Genomic DNA, 20,537 nt, shown 5'->3' on the forward strand with positions numbered 1-20,537 from the left:
AATTAAAACGGTGTGGAGATTTCATCAGACTTGTGACATTTTATTCTTCTGAGGAACATGTTAAAAGGCATGTTAATAAAGTAGGTCTCTAGCAAAGATAAAGAAGAGAAATTGACTGAAGATCGTGGGCAGGTATACGGGAGGAGAGGTGTGGGAATGCGCTCCAGGTAGCCATAGTGGCTAGGAATGAAGTCCAGGTAGCCACATTGGCCAGGAATGAACTCCAGGTAGCCACAGTGGCCAGGAATGAACTCCAGGTAACCACAGTGGCCAGGAATGAACTCCAGGTAGCCACATTGGCCAGGAATGAACTCCAGGTAGCCACAGTGGCCAGGAATGAACTCCAGGTAACCACAGTGGCTAGGAATGAACTCCAGGTAGCCACAGTGGCTAGGAATGAACTCCAGGTAGCCACAGTGGCCAGGAATGAACTCCAGGTAGCCACAGTGGCTAGGATGCGCTCCAGGTAGCCACAGTGGCTAGGAATGCGCTCCAGGTAGTCACAGTGGCCAGGAATGAACTCCAGGTAGCCACAGTGGCTAGGAATGCGCTCCAGGTAGCCACAGTGGCTAGGGCATCAGGCCAGGCATCTGGAACTCCGTCCGTGGCCTCCTCCGTCTCCTTCACAGTCCAGGGATGCCATACACACAACTCACTGAACTCGGCTCCTCAAGCTTGCATGGGAAGCTCCCTATCCACCCAGCCGGCTCTCTAGCTGTGCCTGCCTTTGTATTTGACTCTTAAACTCTTTTGAGCTACTTCAGAGCATGGTACGAAAACCATTCATATTTGTTTTCTTCTACCTTTCTTCCACTTTTGCCAGGTTCCACCTTAAATCAAACAACCTTCCCCTGTTCATGTTCGAGATGCTTTTTGGAGGTGCTTTGTTTTTGTATTTTTCAAAACAGGGTTTCTCTGTGTAGCCCCGGCTGTCCTAGAACTTGCTCTGCAGACTAGGCAGACCTCTAACTCAGAGATCTTCCTGCCTCTGACGCCTGAGTGCTGGCATTAAAGGCAAGTGCTGCCCAGTTCCAGGTGCTCTCAAACACATGTCAAGTTAGCATGTCCACACGAGTTCCTGTGTCTGGACTGCCCATTAGTGTCCCCAAGGTCTCCTCATTCTCTGGCCTACCCTGCAAATTTTAAATATTGTGTGACTGCCTCTACTGTCAAAGCTGGAATCTTTCCTTTGCTCATTGTTCCCTGGGATCTTCAGGACTATTCTCATTTCAAACAAAACTGCCATTGACTGTTTGATCCAAAATATATTAAACTGATACATTGGTTGGGAAAGAATGAGGTTGCTTCCTGTTTTCGTTTTTCTTTTTTAAAGAATTATCTATTTATTTTATGTATACGAGTACACTGTAGCTGTCATCAGACACTCCAGAAGAGATCATCGGAACCCATTACAGATGGTTGGGAGCCACCATGTGGTTGCTGGGAATCCTCAGGGTCTCTAGAAGAGCAGTCGGTGCTCCTAACTGCTGAGCCATCTCTCCAGCCTGGCTCCTGCTTTTCTGTTAAGAAGAGTGTTTCCCTCCTTATTTTAGGTCTCCTTTATATAGAAATACATTAGGTTGTATTTCTTTTCTCCCCTGCTCCTCATTGTTATCATTATCTACAGTTGCAGTTCTTGGAAGGAAGTTGGGGCCTTGCACAAGCCAGGCAGCTGCTCTGTTTGCCACCCACTGATCCCAAGCCGTGCTGCTGTCTTCTTTACAAAGAAAATAGACACTGTAACTGTGTCGTGATTCTGAAGCTATTCTGTTTCATTGCTAATGGGATTTCTTTTCCGAATTTTGTTTTCAAACTGGTGATTGGCAGGTTAGTGTGTGCTGATCTGCTACGGACTGACCCAGCCAGGGGAGTCATGACCAAGGGAGAATCAGGGTTTTGGTACTCAGGAACAGCATGGGTTCAGCAAATGACAAACAGAAACAAACACACAGAGGCAGTTTGAATCTGAATGTATTTTACAGCTCTCAAGCAAGGATTTTTATACATAAAACACTGGCATTACAATTCTAAAAAATGTATCCAGTGAAGCAATTACAAAGAACAACTATCATAAGCATTTGGCACAAGAAGATACAAAATTAATCAGGTATGAATGTAGAAGATCATGTAGGAAGCATCACAATTTTTGATCAGAATAAATTTATATAAAATCACCTGTAGTTAATGACAAACTTTCAAGAGTTCAAAAGTTCTCAAGAACACTTGGTTATGACCCCTAGGTCCTGATCACGTTAAGGAATTTTCATGAGTAATCCTTATATAACATCTAGTTTCTGTCTCTTTAAAGCTCCTCAAAATTCACTTTAAAACTATACTTAAACAATGCTTTCCATACCACAGTGTCAGAGCCAACCTCATCTACACACACAGCCATACAAACGTTGTTGGGTGGTTATTTTAACAACATATTATGTTATAGTTATGTAACTGATTATGAAGCAAAGCATTGAATATCTAAGAAAGAAGTCATGGCCACTGACTATATTTCAAAGAGTGAACTTTCATTCAACTTTCTCGCTTGGATACTTTCGGCACAGGCCATCAGGAACATCTCGTGAATATAGAGATAGAATAGGGGGAAACTAAAGCAGGCAAACTGCCATGAGAACTATGGCTCAGACTTATTCTCTGGCTAGAGAGTTCCAGGAGACCTCCTCCCGCAGGAGTCTACCGCCTCAGTCTGTGAAACTTGTACACAGAATCTACTGGAAATGGTGTGGCATCTCTCCCTTTTTTATTTGTTAATTGAAGCTCATAGATATCTCTTTTGGCAGTAGAAATGGAAGAGAAGATTAGTCTGAAAATGAGTGGAGGAATACGGAGAAAAAGAAGGATTATTCCTGCAGCCTCAGCGACAACAATAACCCAATGTAACCAACTTACAGGGTTCAGAGACCGCAGACCAAAACTAATAGACTGAGCCAATTCCTCTAGACTAGTGGATCCATCATGTACCTTGCTCATAGCTGAAATTTGAGCTTTTAATTGAGCCATATCATGAGTAATATCATTATCTTTCCAAATTCCCAACAAATAATTTTTAGTAAGAGTCCAATTATGTTGCTTATCATAGAGTGATGGCGTTACATATATGCATCAAAAGCTGGCATGACACCTGGTAGAAAGCTGAACCTTAATATTTTCTACCTCTTGTCCCAATTCTAAAACTACATCCTCTAAAGCATCAAGCTTTGCTTCTAGTTTCTTATCTATAACTTGTTGCTTCACTAGTGCCAGAGAAACATTGTTATTTAAATCATTAAGAAGTGTGCAGTCTTCATTTCTGAGACCAGAACGACTGATGAAACTGTAAGTGAAGTCACAATAGCCATTGAAGCACTAATACCTAACACCAAGGCTGCCATAAAACGCTTCGGTCTAATGAGCTCATTAAGTCTTGTAACTATCTGCAAGGCTCCATAATCAAACCAAGCATCATCTTTCAAATCTACAGGAAGCATAACATATTTGGTCTTTGTAAAACCAAAACGAGTGAATAAGATTCAGCTAGCTTATGATCAACACAATTAGTCAAAATACATTTGGAACAGTGAACCTTATAAGATCGTTCTAATTTCGTAATTTTCAAATCTACAGGTCTTCCAGCAAGGATAAGGATAACCTAAACAAGACTTAATTGCTATAGGAATGCGTCTAGGTTCTTGAGGCTTTTTCAACTATACTAGCAGCAGCAAAAAGTCTAAATAGTCCTGGAAATGTTTTTAAAATATCACCTGAGGAAGAATTACTAACATAAATAGGTTCTACCCATCCTGGTGTGAACCACCTATTAATAGGCTCTTTTGTAAATACCTCAGGCTTATATCCATGATAAACTAATTCTTCATTATGAAAATAGGATCTATAATTATTGTGTGGTGAAGCTATAGAATAATCATAAGGTTTTTTTTTGTTTGTTTGTTTGTTTGTTTTGTTTTTTTCCGAGACAGGTTTTCTCTGTATAGCCTTGGCTGTCCTGGAACTCATTTTGTAGACCAGTCTGGCCTCGAACTCAGAAATCCACCTGCCTCTGCCTCCCAAGTGCCTGGATTAAAGGCGTGCGCCACCACCACCTGGTCATAATTTTTTTTCTTGAGTCTTCCAAGGATCATGTACTGCAGTCAAGTGCTCAAACCTACATTTAACCCAACTCGGCCTCACACTTCTCAGCGGAGATTGCCACATCTTGTCCTGGTCCCTATACTCCCTTACACATGATTCCACAGGAATAGCTTCTGATAGCCTTACCAAAGTTTCATTACTATAAACAGTCCCCACATATTTTAGTCTCCCACATAAACTTTCTATGGTGTGGAGGTTCTTTCGCTGGAGGCATTCCGTCTGGAGCATCAGAAAGAAAAGTTCTATAAGCAATGGAAAGACAACCCATGGGAGCTGTTCCTGCTATATCAACACAAATTGGGGCAGAATCAGACATTTCTTCGTATTTAATTACAGTGGAGGTCAAATGGAAGGAAAAGGTAGCATGTCCCCCCATGAGCCCAGTATCATTAGTCATCACTCTAATGTCTACATCATCTCCCTAACCCACGGGATGAAGAAGTGGGGGGTGAGGAACATAGGCCCAAAACGCGGCTGCAGAGGCAGGATATACCTGCATAGTAACTATAGCAAGCATAGCAAGAAACATATTTTCAACGGATGATGCCTTTCCGGTATAGATGACCATCTGCTGTGCTTGCCGAGTAAGTGCCTTCAACTGTCCCCAAGTAGGTAGATTGATGAGGATGCAGGAGGAGTTGAAGGTGCCTGCACAGAAGAGAGATCAAGCTTCCTCGTTTTCCTTCGTACTTCTCTCTCCTTCTGTGTCTTCCTTCTCTTCTGGGTTCTCGATAGAGGTTTTTTGGTGGAATGGTCGAATGAGTCTGTCTGGGATCCAGATTAGGCCTTCTGCATCCTGTGGAAAAACACATGCGTATCCTCTTCCAGAGGAGATTAAAGCATCCGGTCCTTTCCAGGATCTGGTTAATAGATCTTTCCACATTACTTGTAGAAGTTGTTCTCCTTTTACTCCTCCCCAATGCTTCATAGCAGGGGAGTTCCCCTGTTCATCAATATTTAGATGATTTACTACAAAAAGAGCATGATATAAAAGATGATGAGGAGAAAAATAATTATTAGCAGCCCTGAGGCGTTCAATTTTATTTTTCAAAGTTTGGTGAGATCTTTCAATTATTGCCTGCCCTTGATTGGTATTCCTGTGGTATGGTATATATCCCATGCTCGCAAAAAGGAGGCAAAAGCCTTAGAAGTATAAGCTGGAGCATTATCTGTCTTGATTCTTAATGGCTTTCCCATCACCATAAAGCTTTGTATGAGATGTTGAATTACATCTTTCACAGCTTCTCCGCTTCTAGCTGAAGCAAACAGCAAGTGAGAATAAGTATCCACTGTCCCGTGAACATAAGCCAATTTTCCAAATTCCGGGATATGTGTAATGTCCAGTTGCCATAAAGCTAATGCTTTAAGGCCTCGGGGAGTTACTCCCATTTTTTGTGGATGGTAGACTTGAGGACAGTTGCCACACTCCTTGACTGGCTGGCTGGCTTGTTCTCTAGTAATATGAAGCATCCTCCTTAAGGCCAGAGCATTTCGATGATGCAGCTCATGACTATCCTTTGCCTCTGAAACACTCATGACTGCTCCTCTAGTTAATGCGTCAGCCATATAATTCCCTTTACTAAAAGGGCCTGGCAAATTAGAATGACCCTGTATAGGTCCCACATAAAATTTCTCTGCTCTTCCTCTAATCTTATTTTGCAATTACTGTAATATATTTAAAATTTGAGAGTGCCCTGAAAGTAAAGCTGTTTCTATGGCTGGAAACAGATTAACCACATACTTTGAGTCTGTATAAAGATTAAATTTTTCTGTAAAATTTTGAAAGGCAAATAAAACCGATTTTATTTCTGCTTGCTGAGCAGAAGTCTGGTCTGCACACCTTCCTCTATCAGAGACTTCTGTCCTGGCACATAGACCACAGACCTTCCATTAGAGAGAGAAGCCATCTGTAAAAATACATAAGGCAGACTCCAAAGGCTGGAAGGAACATTTATTTGAGAAAATTACTTCTGTTTCTTTATAAAATTAAATTAAAGGATGTTTAGGATAATGATATTTAATTTTTCCTGAATAACCTTGCAATGCAATTCCCCAATCAACATTGTCCATTAATAATATTTCAAATTGCCCTTTATTATATGGTAATACAGTATTATGCATTTCTTTTCCAAATAATTCCCTAGATCTCACTCTTCCTCTATTAATCAATAGTGAACACATATATGGATAAGAAGCCAACATCTTCTGTTGCACGTGAGGTAAATGTATCCATTCCGGCACACCATCCTGCCATAAGCATCCAGTGGGTGTATAAGGTGTTTTAAAAATAACTAAGTCCCGCTCTTTGTCATATGATGCCTGTTTTACCCTTACATCATTCAATTTCCCTTCCACCAGTGCTAAAGCTTTAATGGCTTCTTGAGTCATAACTCCCGGAGACTTAGGATCAGTGAGTATCTCCTTGTAGTAGTTGAAACAAAGGACTCAACTCTCCTGTAGTTATTTTCAAAGAAGGTCTAATCCAATTTTCTAATAATTTCTTAAAATCATTTAAATTCCTTAATTTATCTATCCTGATAGATACCTTTTGTGAGTCAATATAATCATCATGAATTAACTGCTCCAAATAACTTAAAGGCCTTCTTTTGTATCTTATCTGGGGCTATTACTAACCCACACTTGGTTAATTGCTCAATCATACAGGATAATATTTCCTCATTAATTGAGGGTGATTGATGAGCTATCAAAATATAATGAACAATATAAGCCTCAGGATACTTTTCCCTAATTAATATTAAAGCTCGATCTACAAATCTTTGACATAATGTCGGACTATTTTTCATTCCAGTATTTTGGACCCATGCCACAACATCTGTAGAGCCAAACTTTCCTTGTCCTCGTTCATGCTTCAAAATTGGATTAGGTAAATTGAGATAAGGCAGGAGCAGAAGCCGAGCTAGTCTCTGTCCTTTATGGATTTGTACAGTTTCTTTTAATTGTCTGATCATGACTTTTATTTCTCCTGTGCTGTCACTATCTATCACACCAGGTAAAACCTCAAAATTCTTCTTATAATTTGAACTACCTGTCAATTATTAACCCTACAGTTCCCTGTGGCAGAGTCCCCAAGGTAGAGGTAGAAACCATGGAGACACCGTCCCATCTACAGAATATTGCATCTTCACAGGAGGCTAAGTCCAAGCCAGCACTACCAGGAGTAGCTCTAGGCAAGCAAGCCATGTATAGTAAATTCAGGAGCCTCAGGATTCAGAGAACTCTCTAATGTATTAACAGTATTTTCTTCTCTTTCAAGTTCTGGACTGAGATGCTGCCCCTGACTTAGTCTTCTGGGTTTTCCTCTTTCTTTTCCCCTGTAAGGGGAGTCCCATCTCTGTGGAACTTGGATTTGCATTCATTTTTCCAATGCTTGCCTTTTTGGCAACAAGGGCAGACTCCTGGAGGAACACCCTTCCTATTGGAGTCCCTCTTATTGTTTCCTGGACATTGCCTTTGCATATGTCCTGATTTTCCACATTTAAAACAAGTAGGCTCAGAGGTTCCTTTCCCTCCTCTACCATAAGTCTGCTTAACATAGGCGCTGAATTTCTGACCTTTCATAGCTGCAGCGTAGGCCATTCTTTGCACTACGGCTGGCGAGGCCTTTATATAGTCCTGCACTGTTCCTGTTTTTCTGATGAACCTTATAAGATTTTGGCACAAAGTATTAGCATTCTCCCAAGTCAACTGCTTGAACAGAACGTCCGTCCCCTCAGATGGAGGCAGCATTCTAAAGACTGCCTCTTCAAGTTGAGAGACAAAACCTTGATAAGTTTCCTCATTGCCCTGCTTTATTCCAGAGAGGGTTGTTCCCTTGGTTCCAGGAGGTGTCAACTTCCTCCAAGCCTGTACAGCATTATATGTAATTGCTTCCAACACATCCCTGGGTATGTTTACCTGACTCTGAGGAGAAGTATATGTTCCTGTACCTAGCAGCATATCCATGCTTGGCTTAGAACCTCTTTTCTTAAGAAACTGAGTAACTGTCTGTTTTGATCTGTCCTCATATTCTGTTCTCCACAAAACATAATCTCCAGGTTCTAGTGTAGCTTTAGCTGTCTGATGCCAATCATGAGGAGTGAGCTAATGACTGGCCACCATATCTAAGACCTGGATCATATATGGAGCAGAAGGACCTGATGTCTTAACAGCTAACTGCAGCTCCTTCAGCGTCTTTAAAGGGAGAGGTTCCCATAAAGGCTCTTCGTCTCCCATACTGTCTACCACTGGAAAGGGCAAGGTTAAATCTCCATTCCTTCTAGCTTCTTCTACTGCTCCCTGGAAGTCTCTTGGGGCTAAGGGCCGCCTTCCTCTTTTTCCTTTCCTGACTACAGTTTTCTCTTCATCCAAGTCCTAATCTAAAGCAGCAGCATCGTCAGAATCTTTATTAGCCTTTAGTGGCATCGTAACAGAGTCTGTGCCATAAGAGCGTGCAGGCTTGTTTAAAGGCTTAGCTTCTATCTCATCTATTGAAGAAGAAGTCTCATGAACAAGTCCCTCAAAAGCTGTGGTATCTGACAAGAGCTCCCTCATCTGCAGCCATAATGGATAAGCATGAGGGGGAAGTTCCCCTTCACCAAGCTCCTGAACTACCTTCTCACATCTCTGCCTACTTCCTTCCAGTCTAATAGAGACAAGGAGCCTTCCTCCAGGAACCAAGGCTTACTTTCTTTAGGAAGTCAAAGAACTCCCTGGTACTTTCTGAAACTTTCAACCCTCTACTAGCCATCATAAATACTGAAAGGAACATTCGTTCCTGTTTTGACTCAGATTGCCCATATTATCACAAATTATTCCACTTAACCGATGATCCTTTACTGGCAGGACTGCAGTTCCCAGGCAAGAGCCAACACGTTATCTCAAGATAAAATAAAGAAGGGGGAAAGTTTACCTGTCCAAAAGTCCCTGTTCGAAGGTGCCAGCTGCCACAGACTGACCCAGCCAGGGGGAGTCACGACCAAGGGAGAATCAGGGCTTTGGTACTCAGGAACAGCATGGGTTCAGCAAATGACAAACAGAAACAAACACACAGAGGCAGTTTGAATCTGAATGTATTTTACAGCTCTCAAGCAAGGATTTTTATACATAAAACACTGGCATTACAATTCTAAAACATGTATCCAGTGAAGCAATTACAAAGAACAATTATCATAAGCATTTGGCACAAGAAGATACAAAATCAATCAGGTATGAATGTAGAAGATCACGTACGAAGCATCACAGTTTTTGATCAGAATAAATTTATATAAAATCACCTGTAGTTAATGACAAACTTTCAAGAGTTCAAAAGTTCTCAAGAACACCTGGTTATGACCCCTAGGTCCTGATCACGTTAAGGAATTTTCGTGCGTAATCCTTATATAACATCTAGTTTCTGTCTCTTTAAAGCTCCTTAAAATTCACTTTAAAACTATACTTAAACAATGCTTTCCATAACACAATGTCAGAGCCAACCTCATCTACACACATAGCCTTACAAATGTTGTTGGGAGGTTATTTTAACAACATATTATGTTGTAGTTATATTATAGTTATGTTACAGAATCCTAGGTGATGATGGCCCATTTTGGTCTCCGTTCATCTCAAGTGAACCTCACCCCAAGGGCATGAGAGCTCTTGTTCTCAATGAACTTTTTGAGTTAGCACCCTGCACACTTGGCTGTGTGTGGAGGAGCGAGCTATTTATTTTAGTCAAAATTATATTCGGGTGTAGTGGCGCACACCTTTAATCCCAGCACTTTGGAGGCAGAGGCAGGTAGTTATCTGAGTTCAAGGCCATCCTGATCTACAGAGTGAGTTCCAGGACAGCCAGGGCTATACAGAGAATCCCTGGCTCAGGAAACAGACAAACAAACAAACAAAAAACCCAAACAAAACAAACAAACAAACAAACAAAAAAGGCTAGGCAGCGGTGGTGTACACCTTTAATCCCAGCACTTGGGAGGCAGAGGCAGGTGGATTTCTGAGTTCGAGGCTAGCCTGGTCTATCCCTATAGAGATACACAGAGAAATCCTGTCTCAACAAACAAACAAACAAACAGAAGGAATATATTCATCTGGGGGGACTTATTTCAAGTGTCTGTACCTAATAGAAGAATGCTTGGTCATCCTAACTTGAAAGTCACACCTTTCTTCAGTGAAAAGAAGATTCTCACATGGGCCACCCCTCACCTGCTTCTACAGCCCAGGAAAATACCAGATCTATAAGGAAGAGCCACAAGATGAACAGCTTTGTTTTCTCATTCTATATGCGTCTGTCTATCTGTCTGTCTCTGTCTCTCTATGTGGACATGTATCTGTATATATCATACACATCTGTTTGTGTGCGTGTGGGTACACATGTGTGTATGTGCGTGTGCATGACAGAAGACCACTTAGCCGTCATCCTATAGGCAATGCCCATCTTTTGATTTTCAGACTGTGTCTCTCATTGGCCTGGGGTCTCACCAAGCAGGTCAGGACGTAGACCAGCAAGCCCCAAGAACCACTCATCTCCCCTACCCCCAATGCCACACCATGCCTAGGGGATCATGCTTGGAAGGCAAGCGCCTCTTGGCCAGCTTCTGTATTCTTAATGTCACATCAGAGTCTAAACGCCATTATTAAATGGCACTGGGCCATCAAATCTCCTCCTTAGACTCATGGGCTCTCCTTCCTGGGCCATTCCTGAGCCCTCCTGGAACTCGCCTCTGTGCTTCCTCTCCAGCTTCCTTCCACCTCCTCTTACTTCAAGTTCCCGAGGGCAGGGCTCTTCTTGAGGCACCGCCTCCCCTGCCAGGCACTAGAATTATTCTTTCCCACAAAAGACTCCTTCCTTCCTCTAACTCTCTTCATTCCACATTCTAGTTAAGTGATTATTCACCTTTGTTACTTTCCAGAACACATGATCTCTTTTATACTGTCATAGATCCAAATGCATCGTTGGCCCCCTTGAGGGGGAGGGAAGGCACCTTTTTGACCTTGAATTTTCCAGTGCTTCCAAGAATCCACCAGGACCCCACAGTACTAGTTTGAATGAGAATGGTCTCCATAGGCTCATATATTTGAATGCTTGGTCTCCAGTTGGTGGAACTATTTGGGAAGGGTTAGGAGTTGTGCCTCTATTGGAGGAGGTGTGTCACTGGGGGTGACACTTTTGAAACTCCAAAGCCCATGACGTTCCCAGTCAGTTCTTTCACTCCCATTCACTGTTGTCTAAACATGTGATTCCTCAGCTACTGCTGCCGGGCCATGCCTGCCCCCTCTATCATGTTTCCCACCATCACGAACTCACCTTCTGAGACTGTAAGCAAGCCCCTAATTACATGCTTTCTTTTATAAGTCGCCTTGGTTATGTTGTACCTTCACAGTAATAGAAAAGAAACTCTGATACCTGCCCCATGTTATGAGCTGGGGGAGGGGTGAATAGCCCACTCCTACTGGCCACCAGGTCCTCGTGCTGTCTATCTGGGGTGAACCACCTCTCCTGACTTCCAGTCCTCTGTAAATCAAAGGCACTCTCAGTGTCAATTGAGCTCTAAGGCTCCTGGCTGCCTGAACTTCTGATGTGGTGATTCATGCCTCCAGTGGGGGTACTTTACCTCCAGAGGCAGCATGACTGTGGCTGTGGTGGCTCTATCTGCCAGCAAGGGAGCAAAAGAAGCGAAAATAAATTTAACAGTTCTTGAAGTCGTGTCAAATGGAATTGTAAAGAAAGCCTTTGAAGCTTGTCTGAACTTAGCTATCCTATCTCTGAAGGGCCACCGGGGAAATGATTAGGGGAGTTGCCCTTTGAGGACATGGTTTTGAGTGGGAGTTAGAAGGGAGCCGATTCTGGATGTGAGTCACAAGCCCCTGACGACTGTGCTTTCACTCTCTGGCCTGGCCACCACGCCCCTTGCACTGCTCTTTCTCTTGCAAACTGTCTCCCAAGTTCTGCCACTTTCCAGCTGAACCAGTGCTCCTGAGATTTCTTCCTCCTGTAGCACACCCTTGACCACTGGAATGCCTTCAGACCATGGCAGGTTCCTGGGATCCATAACCCTTGCCTCCCATAAACACACGATTCTTCTCATTTTTTTTTCTGGGTGTCATAGCACACTGGACCCCACAGGGAGAAGGCAGGGAAAGCCTCTGCAGGCAAGACACCTCAGGGTTGAGAAAAGCAAGCGTCAGAACACAGAGGAGTGACCTGAGGGGCAAGTGTGACCTGTATGGCTATAAGAGAACCCAGGAGAGGGAGAGCCATGGGGACAAACGCAATGGAAATCTTTCCAGAGAGGGTAGCATCTACCTTGTAGTGTGAGGGACAGTCACTCAGTGAACGGGAAGGAAAACACATTTTCAGGCCGAGGGAAGAGCCAGTGCAAAGCCAAAGAAATTGAGAGACTTTCATACATTTGAAAACTGAGAATGCTATAGTGACCACACCCAGGACACAGTGCCAGTGGATGAGATGGGCAGGCCAGCTCCCATGTGCAGTAGCATGAGGGGACGTGAGCTGAACTGGATGTTAGGAAGTTGTTGGAGAGAATCTGGCCTCTGCTTCTCTCCAGTGTGCAGCTGCGTGTCCAGCTGGACAAGCAACTTTAGCTTTCTGAGGCTCAGAATCTGTATCTAGAAAATGAGAATCACCTACATTCCATGGAGCCAGCGAAACCATTAAATGAGATGCTATTCCCTCACCAGGGATCTATTAAATGAGATGCTATGTTCTCACCTGGGATCCATAGCTGACAGCCATTATGCCAAACTGACTGTGGAGACCAGTAAAATTACAAACCATGTGTCTAGAGGACATTCCTGTAGAGGGCTTATGGGACAGTTTGATTGCCATCACTGGTGCATCTTGCCATGGTAGGGTCATCAGGAGCATCTGGACCAGGTGAGGTAGCAGCATCTGCAAGAGAAGGAGAATGAGTCTCAAGAGAGAAGGAGGCGAGTGCTCCACTCTGGACATAGGATTAACTTGTTTTACAAGGCATTCTGGGAGCCATCTGGGCTCAGAGTTCTTTTGATCATAAATGCACGCTGAGCCACAATCCCAAATAAGCATAGGATTGGGTCCCTTCCACTGATTGGTAAGGGGGTCCCTCCAAAGTACTGTGGCATGAGAACACTTGGAGCTAGAATGCCAATGTCTATCAATAGCTGAGCGTCCATCATTATCTAATCTCAAAAAGTTAAGGCCAAACAAGCATGAGCAAGTCTGTTGCGAGGTGAAGGGGTCATACAGGTCTCCGTGGAGGTGGAAAGACATCGAGGCATACTTTTTTTTTTTTTAAATATTTTTATTTTCTATATTCTTTGTTTACATTCCAAATGATTTCCCCTTTCCCAAATCCCCCCTCCCCATATGCCCCATAAACCTTCTTCTCTCCATCTCTTCTCCAATTACCTCCCTCCTTTTTCTCTGTCCTTATATTCCCCTCTAATGCTAGGTCAATCCTTCCCAGGATCAGGACCCTCTCCTTACTTCTTCATGGGAGTCATTTGTTATGTGATTTGTGCCTTGGGTATTCAGAGCTTCTGGGCTAATTAATATCCACTTATCAGAGATTGCATTCCATGTGTATTCTTTTGTGATTAGGTTACCTCACTTAGGATGATATTTTCCAGATCAAACCATTTGCCTAAAAATTTTGTGAATTCATTGTTTCTAATTGCTGAGTAGTATTCCATTGAGTAAATATACCACATTTTTTGTATCCATTCCTCCTTTGAGGAACATCTGGGTTCTTTCCAGCTTCTGGTTATTATAAATAAGGCTGCTATGAACATAATGGAGCATGTGTCTTTATTGCATGAGGCATACATTTTAAGGTCTGATGTGCTCTCTCAACTTTCCCACCTGCATTCAGAAGTCCCGGTTTTGGATGTCTAAAATCCCACTTTGGTCTGTTCTCATCTCTAAGACTTCCTCTCCTTCCCTAGACTGACCCTGCGGCTCTCCCACATCCCACACCGCTCAGGCATTAATTACCCTGAGAATCCTTGTTCCTTCCTCTACATCTTCACTGGCTGCCTCAAGGAAGACCCAACTCACACAGTAGAAAGGTGCTTTCCCTGACCCTTGTGGAAGGGATGGATGGAGGTGCGAGGCTGAGCCGGGGGCTCTGCTCTTGGCAAAGCTTCTCTTCAACCCCTGAGTGCTCACACAGAGGGCAGTGCTTCCATGGAAGGGTTATTATGGGAGAGGCCCTGTCTTTTTGCCTCACTCATACTTCCTCTTGACTGTCTCAGGGTTTCAGTTGCTGTGATAAACACTATGGCTATAGACACCTTAACGAGAAGAGAATTAATTTCTGCTCTCATGTCTGATCACAGTCCATACTTCAGGGAAGTCAGGGTAGGAACTCAAAACTTAGTTTTGGAAATCAAAACTAAGACCTTCACAATACAGACTGCATGGGGAGGGGTGGGGTATGGGCAAAGGACACACAGACACGAGAGTGGAAACTAGTGGGAGTTTGCCGGGAGCTAAGGATAGCAGGAAGTGTGTGTGGTCGGGGGAGAGCTCAGCAGAACCTACTAAAATATACTTTGTTAAAAAAAAAACAAAAAACAAAACAAACAACCAAACTCCTGCCTTTGATAGTTTTATGTCAACTTGACACAAGGATAGGTTCATCTGAGGGGCAGCAATCTCAGTTGAGACATTGTCTCCATAAGACTGGGCTGTAGGGACGGGAACAGAAGCAGAAGCCCTGGAGGAACACCATTTACTGGCTTGCTTGGCCTGCTTCCTTCTAGCACCTAGGATGCTAGCCCAGGGTGCCACTCATAATGGGCTGAGCCCACTCACATCAATCACTAATTAAGAATGCAGGCTTCCCTAAGAGTCCGTGAAGCAGACCGCCAGTAGCCCTACTGTACCATGGACTGACCAGCACTGGGTAATGGCTCTCCAGACTCTGTGATACCACAGTGAGCTGGTGGGGCAAGGCACAGCTTGGAGGAGTCAAAGGCATGACAGAAAAGTAGATGGCAGTAACATAGTATCAAAGAAGCCATCTAGTTTAGCAGAGAAATTGAGGCAGGTACTCATTTTAGTATTGCTAGGTTTTGGGAGAGGGCTGATTGAAGTGTAGGCACACACAAAGGAGAAAGGAGATTAACAGTCTTCTTCCTCCTCCTCCTCCTCCTCCTCCTCCTCCTCCTCCTCCTCCTCCTCCTCCTCCTCCTCCTCCTCCTCTTCTTCTTCTTCTTCTTCTTCTTCTTCCTCTTCTTCTTCTTCTTCTTCTTCTTTTTTGAAAGATTTATTTATTTCATTTTATGTGTATGGGTATTTTGCCTGCATGCACAGATATGTACACCATGTGCACGCCTGGTGTGATGGCCCTGAAACACGAGTTACAGACAGTTGTGAGCTGCCATGTGAGTGTTGGGAATGAACCTGGGTTCTCTGGAGGAACAGGCAGTGCTGAGGCATCTCTCCAGACCTGAGCTGCAGCAAAGGGCTCAGAGGTCTGGGCTCCAGGTAGCTGGATAGAAACCCTCAGAGGAGTGGGAGAGAGAGACAGAGAGACAGAGAGAAGGAAAGAGATAGAGAGAGGGGGAGAGAGAGAGACAGACAGACACACACACACACACACACACAGAGAGGGGGGGGGAGAATGAGAATTGAGTAGGAAGGGTGTCTATTCTCCAGCTTCTAGGCTTATACTCAGGCCTGAGATATGTTCCAGACACCCAACTCAGATGCTACAGTCCCTGGGCTTGGGGAAGGAGGCAGCAAATGTGACCTTAGACCAGCTCTTGAGTTAGTGTGGATCATATAGGCTAGTTAAGCTAGGCTCATTTTCTAGCTGAGCAAACTGATCCATTCAAGAGCAAGTCCGAGATCCCATAGCTAGGAGCAGAAGAATCACAATGTGAATGAACTTGGATCTAATTTCACAGCCTTCCTCTGACCTTGGACTCCAGCATCCCCAGCCGACATCCAAAGTTACAGGAACATGAATAAGTAGGTTCAGCCTCATCTGAAATCAAATCTCAAACCTGATGGATCCCCAAAATTCAGTTTCTAAGGAGAAATCCGATCTGCACAGTGAGTCTGTACTCACCCCTACTCACTGCATTTGCAGGCCTTCGCACTTTGAGTTCTGTTCGGGAACTGCTAATCAGTGAAGGGTAAAGAAGCTCGGGCAGACAAAGAGAACAATTGGACTCCGAAGCTGAGGTGATTCAACTGGAAAACAGAAGTCTGGCGAAGGGATTAATCATGGGGTTGAGAACAGCAGGTCGCTAACTCCTCAGGAAGTAAAAGCGAGAATTCTGTAATTATAGTCATGGAATTTGGGTGTGTCTCAGCAGGGTGCAGCTTGTTTAACCCTGTGGACAGTGGAGGGTAAAGGGACTGGGTGACGATCATCTGCCAGGGCTCAGCCCCACCCCCGCAGGTATTTATAGTGTATAATTTATAGTAGATATAGGAAATGTAATTGTCAATGGGGTAGAAAATTCTTGGTACCTTGACTTCTTCAGCCGAGAATCAGAACTAGCAGGGGTGCCAAAGACTCAGTAAATCTGTACAAACTCAACAATGTCCCATCTAAGAGTCTGGCTAGGAGTGGTTCACAGGGGCAGCGACCTTTAAAACTAGTGTGACATTTTGACTTTCTTTCAAATAGGAGCAGAATAAAGTTAGTTAATAGATAGCTTTTGGTGTAAGATTTCCCAGAAGAGCCCTGCCCCCCCCCCCAGCCTCAAGTCTCTCTCTCTCTCTCTCTCTCTCTCTCTCTCTGTATCTATATCTATCTATATCTATATCTATATCTATATCTATATCTACATCTACATCTACATCTACATCTACATCTACATCTACATCTACATCTATATCTATCTATATATCTATATCTATATATATCTATATATATATACATAGAGAGAGAGAGATTGTCATGTCATTATTGATAACAAAGGGAAGTGGGGCAATAATATAAACTTGTAAAGGAGGTCTCTTTCTGTAGAAATAGAATCAGGCCATGGAGGCACACCAAAAATATCTAGAACAAATACGGTTATAAGTAATGCAGATGTTTTAGAAGTTGGAACAGGCTCTTGGAGGAGGGGAAAGATTGCTACACCACACTCAGGGCACTGTGAAGCTGTGGCCATCAGGGCTCTTCTTTGGGAAGTAGCAAGGTCACAGGTGTTCTGTGGTCACTTGCTAATGGAGTTCCTTGCCAGCCAAGTCCCAGCTCCTCCATGCTCTGAGATCGCTCAGATGTTCAGCAGAGCCACCTTCTCAGGGTGGTCCAGTTCTGCATACAGCATCTATCTCACAGACGAGCTGATACCTGCACCTGTATCTTCCTTTGATGGAGTCCCTGCTGTGTTGTTGTGAGCCATTGGAGCTGAGTTTGAGTGTTGGCTGATGAATTCTGCGCAGGAGACAGATTTAGCCTAATAGAACCAATACACAAATTCCCTAGTTTGGTAGCAGCTGTCAGACCTGAGAGAGCTACCTTCTGATTTGCTTTGAACTGAGGGACAATAACAGGGGAAGAGCCTATGCAGGGGTCAGAAGAGCTAACCCATCATCCAGTTAGTCCCCCAACTTCTCCAGGGATCTCCTATGCATTCCTGACCGTCCAGAGCTCAAGTTTCTCTCCTATAGAGCTGAAGTTGCATAGGGAGATCTCAATTATGTCACTGCAAAGTGGTAGCTCTTCTTTAATAGGATGCCATATAGGAAAGGCTTAAATTTAAAAACAAATATGTCAAGAATGTCTGGGGGTGTGTGTGTCTCATCTCTAGCAGCTGCATCCATGTCACCAGTCACTTCGCCCACCACTTTCAATCTACCAGCACGTGCTGAACATCCACCATGTGAGACTAGGTATGGCTCTTGGGAAACCCAGTCACCTGGAAGAAAGAACACTGACAAAGAAAGTAAGTCAGTGTTTTATATAGAGAACTCATCCCACCGACAGCATCCCATACATAGCCCCTGAGTATAAAGAGATATAACGAAGAGTGTCCTTGGCATCTCCAAAGAGCCTTGGACATAGGCAGAATCTTGGTGTTTCACATTTAGTCAGAGCCAAAACTGCCTCTTCCAGTAGCCAGTGTGGCCTGGTCACCTTCAGGTCCACTGCTTCATTTCTCCAGGATCCCTGGACACTCAGTGCTGTACAGTTCTAAAAACTTGACTCTGTGAGATCCAAGATGCCTACTCTACTTTAAAATGGTGGCCTTCTCATAGTCTAGGAGGAGATTATATAAAAAGGACTAAAGTCTTCCATTGCTTGGGAGAAGTAGGGCTTAGAAATCTATTTTTAAAACAGAGGCCTTGCAATTGAAGGAACAAGACAGAGTTATTAGAACACCCACACATCTTGTGGGTGTTAAACATTGTCTTGGTAGACAAGATGACCCATGGTCCTCCTGGGAACAATGGGTACAAGGACCCTGACAGAAAGCCACTAAGTTGGATCCCTATGTCCCTTCCCATTATCTCAGGCCCTCACTGGCCCCTCCAATGCTGACACCCGTGGTACCTGCCTAGGTCCCACCTACAGGAGGACAATACACAGCTGTCCAATCAGTTAACAGAGTAGCAGTCTCTTATGCCATTTTCATTCAGACTTTGTTTTGTTTAACTCCCCTTACCATGTATCTCTCCCTCTTCTCTATCCCTTGTGCCCAGATACCCTTTGTCCACTGTACTCTCTTTCCTTCTCATATGCACCCCCTGCACTGCCCACCCACTCACACTGCCCTCCCTTAAAGCCTCTTTTTTCTCTTCTCAGGGGACTCTTTCTGGTTTCCTAGGCTTTACCAACGTTTTCTCCCATCCAGATAAATGGCTAGAATCTAGGATCTACGAGACAGAGAATACAGTATTTATTTTTGTATGGTTACCTTTTATTATATATTTTTAAAATATAAAAAACATAAAAACAGCCTGAGTCTGAGGCTACCCTCTAGGAGTAGCAACTGAAGCTGGTCAGCATATGAGAAAGCCCCACCCACTGTTACTCATTTCCTCATAGAGAAGGCAGCTATTGATACCATGGTCTTGAGATGCTGGTTCTTGGCTCATGTTGGTATACTGACAAGGAGCATCATGGACGGCTCAGAAAGACAAACAGTCAAATCCAGCTCACCTGACTCCAGCTCCTGTCAAGCAAAATGAGGCTCCTCTGGCGACCTTGCAGCCTCTCCTAGGACAGCTTAGGGTGCTTGTCCATGGCCATAATGACTGGAATATAAGCAAATCTGGATCTGAGCTGCCTACTCAAGAGCAAGGTTCTTTGCCACACACTGGGTGACCGTGGTCCAGGCTGAAAGGCTTGCCTTAATTATGGCGGTTTTTACTGCTTCTTACCAGAATGCTTCCGTGTGATATTTTCATGTAACCTACGCATCATCTTGAGACTCGTTATATTACCTAATGGCATGCAAATGCTATGCAGATAGTTGTTACACCATATTGCTTAGGGAATGATGACAGAGAAAGAGGTCTGTCTGGAAGTATTCAGCATAAATACGTTTTTGATTCTTGAATATTTTTCAATCCACAGTGGGTGGCGAGTGGAGAACGCACAGGCAGAACTGACAGACTGTCCGTTGTTCTCTACCGTGGTTTAAAATGGATCACTGAAATAGAATTTGCATGCCAGTTTATAGTAAAAACCCCCGTGGTTCTCAGAATATTCACAAAATGATACCACCAGAGCCCATCTACATTCAGAACATTCCTTGGCATCCGAGTGGATCCTATCTGTGTCTCCTGGCTCTCCTCACCCATGATTGCTTCCTCTGACCTTTCAGAGACCACTCACTCTCTTTGCATGGTCTTCTAGTCACAAATCCCCTCAAATTGAGAAGCCTGGCTTGGCCTCACCTGTCATTCAAAGGAAGATGCAAGAACTAAGCTGGCTTCTGAGTAGATGTACTCACTAGCTTCAGAGAGGTAGAGGGAGGATTGGAGTCACCCTGGAGAGGAGGGCTGTGCCAGCACTGGCTGAGTGTCCTGGCAGGCTTCTTCTGACCTGCTCTGTGCCTCAGGGGTCCCTGCTGCTGCACCCTGGTAGTGTCTGTCACTCTCATGGGCTCCCTGCCGTCAGAGCTCTACAGTGGGTCTCAGAAAAGCTGACAGGGACAATGGGTTGTGGAATGAGGACCAGCACTCACATACACCCAAGGGCTCCCAGCTCATTGCCCCTGAATAGGCGAGCAGACTTCTGCCCATCGTGTGAAGACTTTTCAGGTTTCAGTGTGTCATTCTCTCCTGGGATGCCTTCTTTTCCTGTTTTAGGAAATAAAACACATCAAGTCTTCAGCCTGGAGCCAGAGCCTCCCAACACCTGTTGTCTTCCCTATCAACATCGCCCAGGGTTACAGGCTCCTATGCAGGGCACACAGTGGGAGAATGTTTATAAAGC

The 20,537-nt window shown here is 44.0% G+C and overlaps 1 protein-coding gene across 2 annotated transcripts in view; it reads left to right on the top strand.

The window, feature by feature from the left end:
* Slc2a9 (solute carrier family 2 member 9) overlaps window positions 1–20,537 on the top strand; it is a 122,108-nt gene that overhangs the window by 38,965 nt on the left and 62,606 nt on the right. The gene's annotated exons all lie outside the window — the stretch shown is intronic.

Source organism: Apodemus sylvaticus, chromosome 11 (genome assembly GCF_947179515.1).
Source record: "Apodemus sylvaticus chromosome 11, mApoSyl1.1, whole genome shotgun sequence".
Lineage (NCBI taxonomy): Eukaryota > Metazoa > Chordata > Mammalia > Rodentia > Muridae > Apodemus > Apodemus sylvaticus.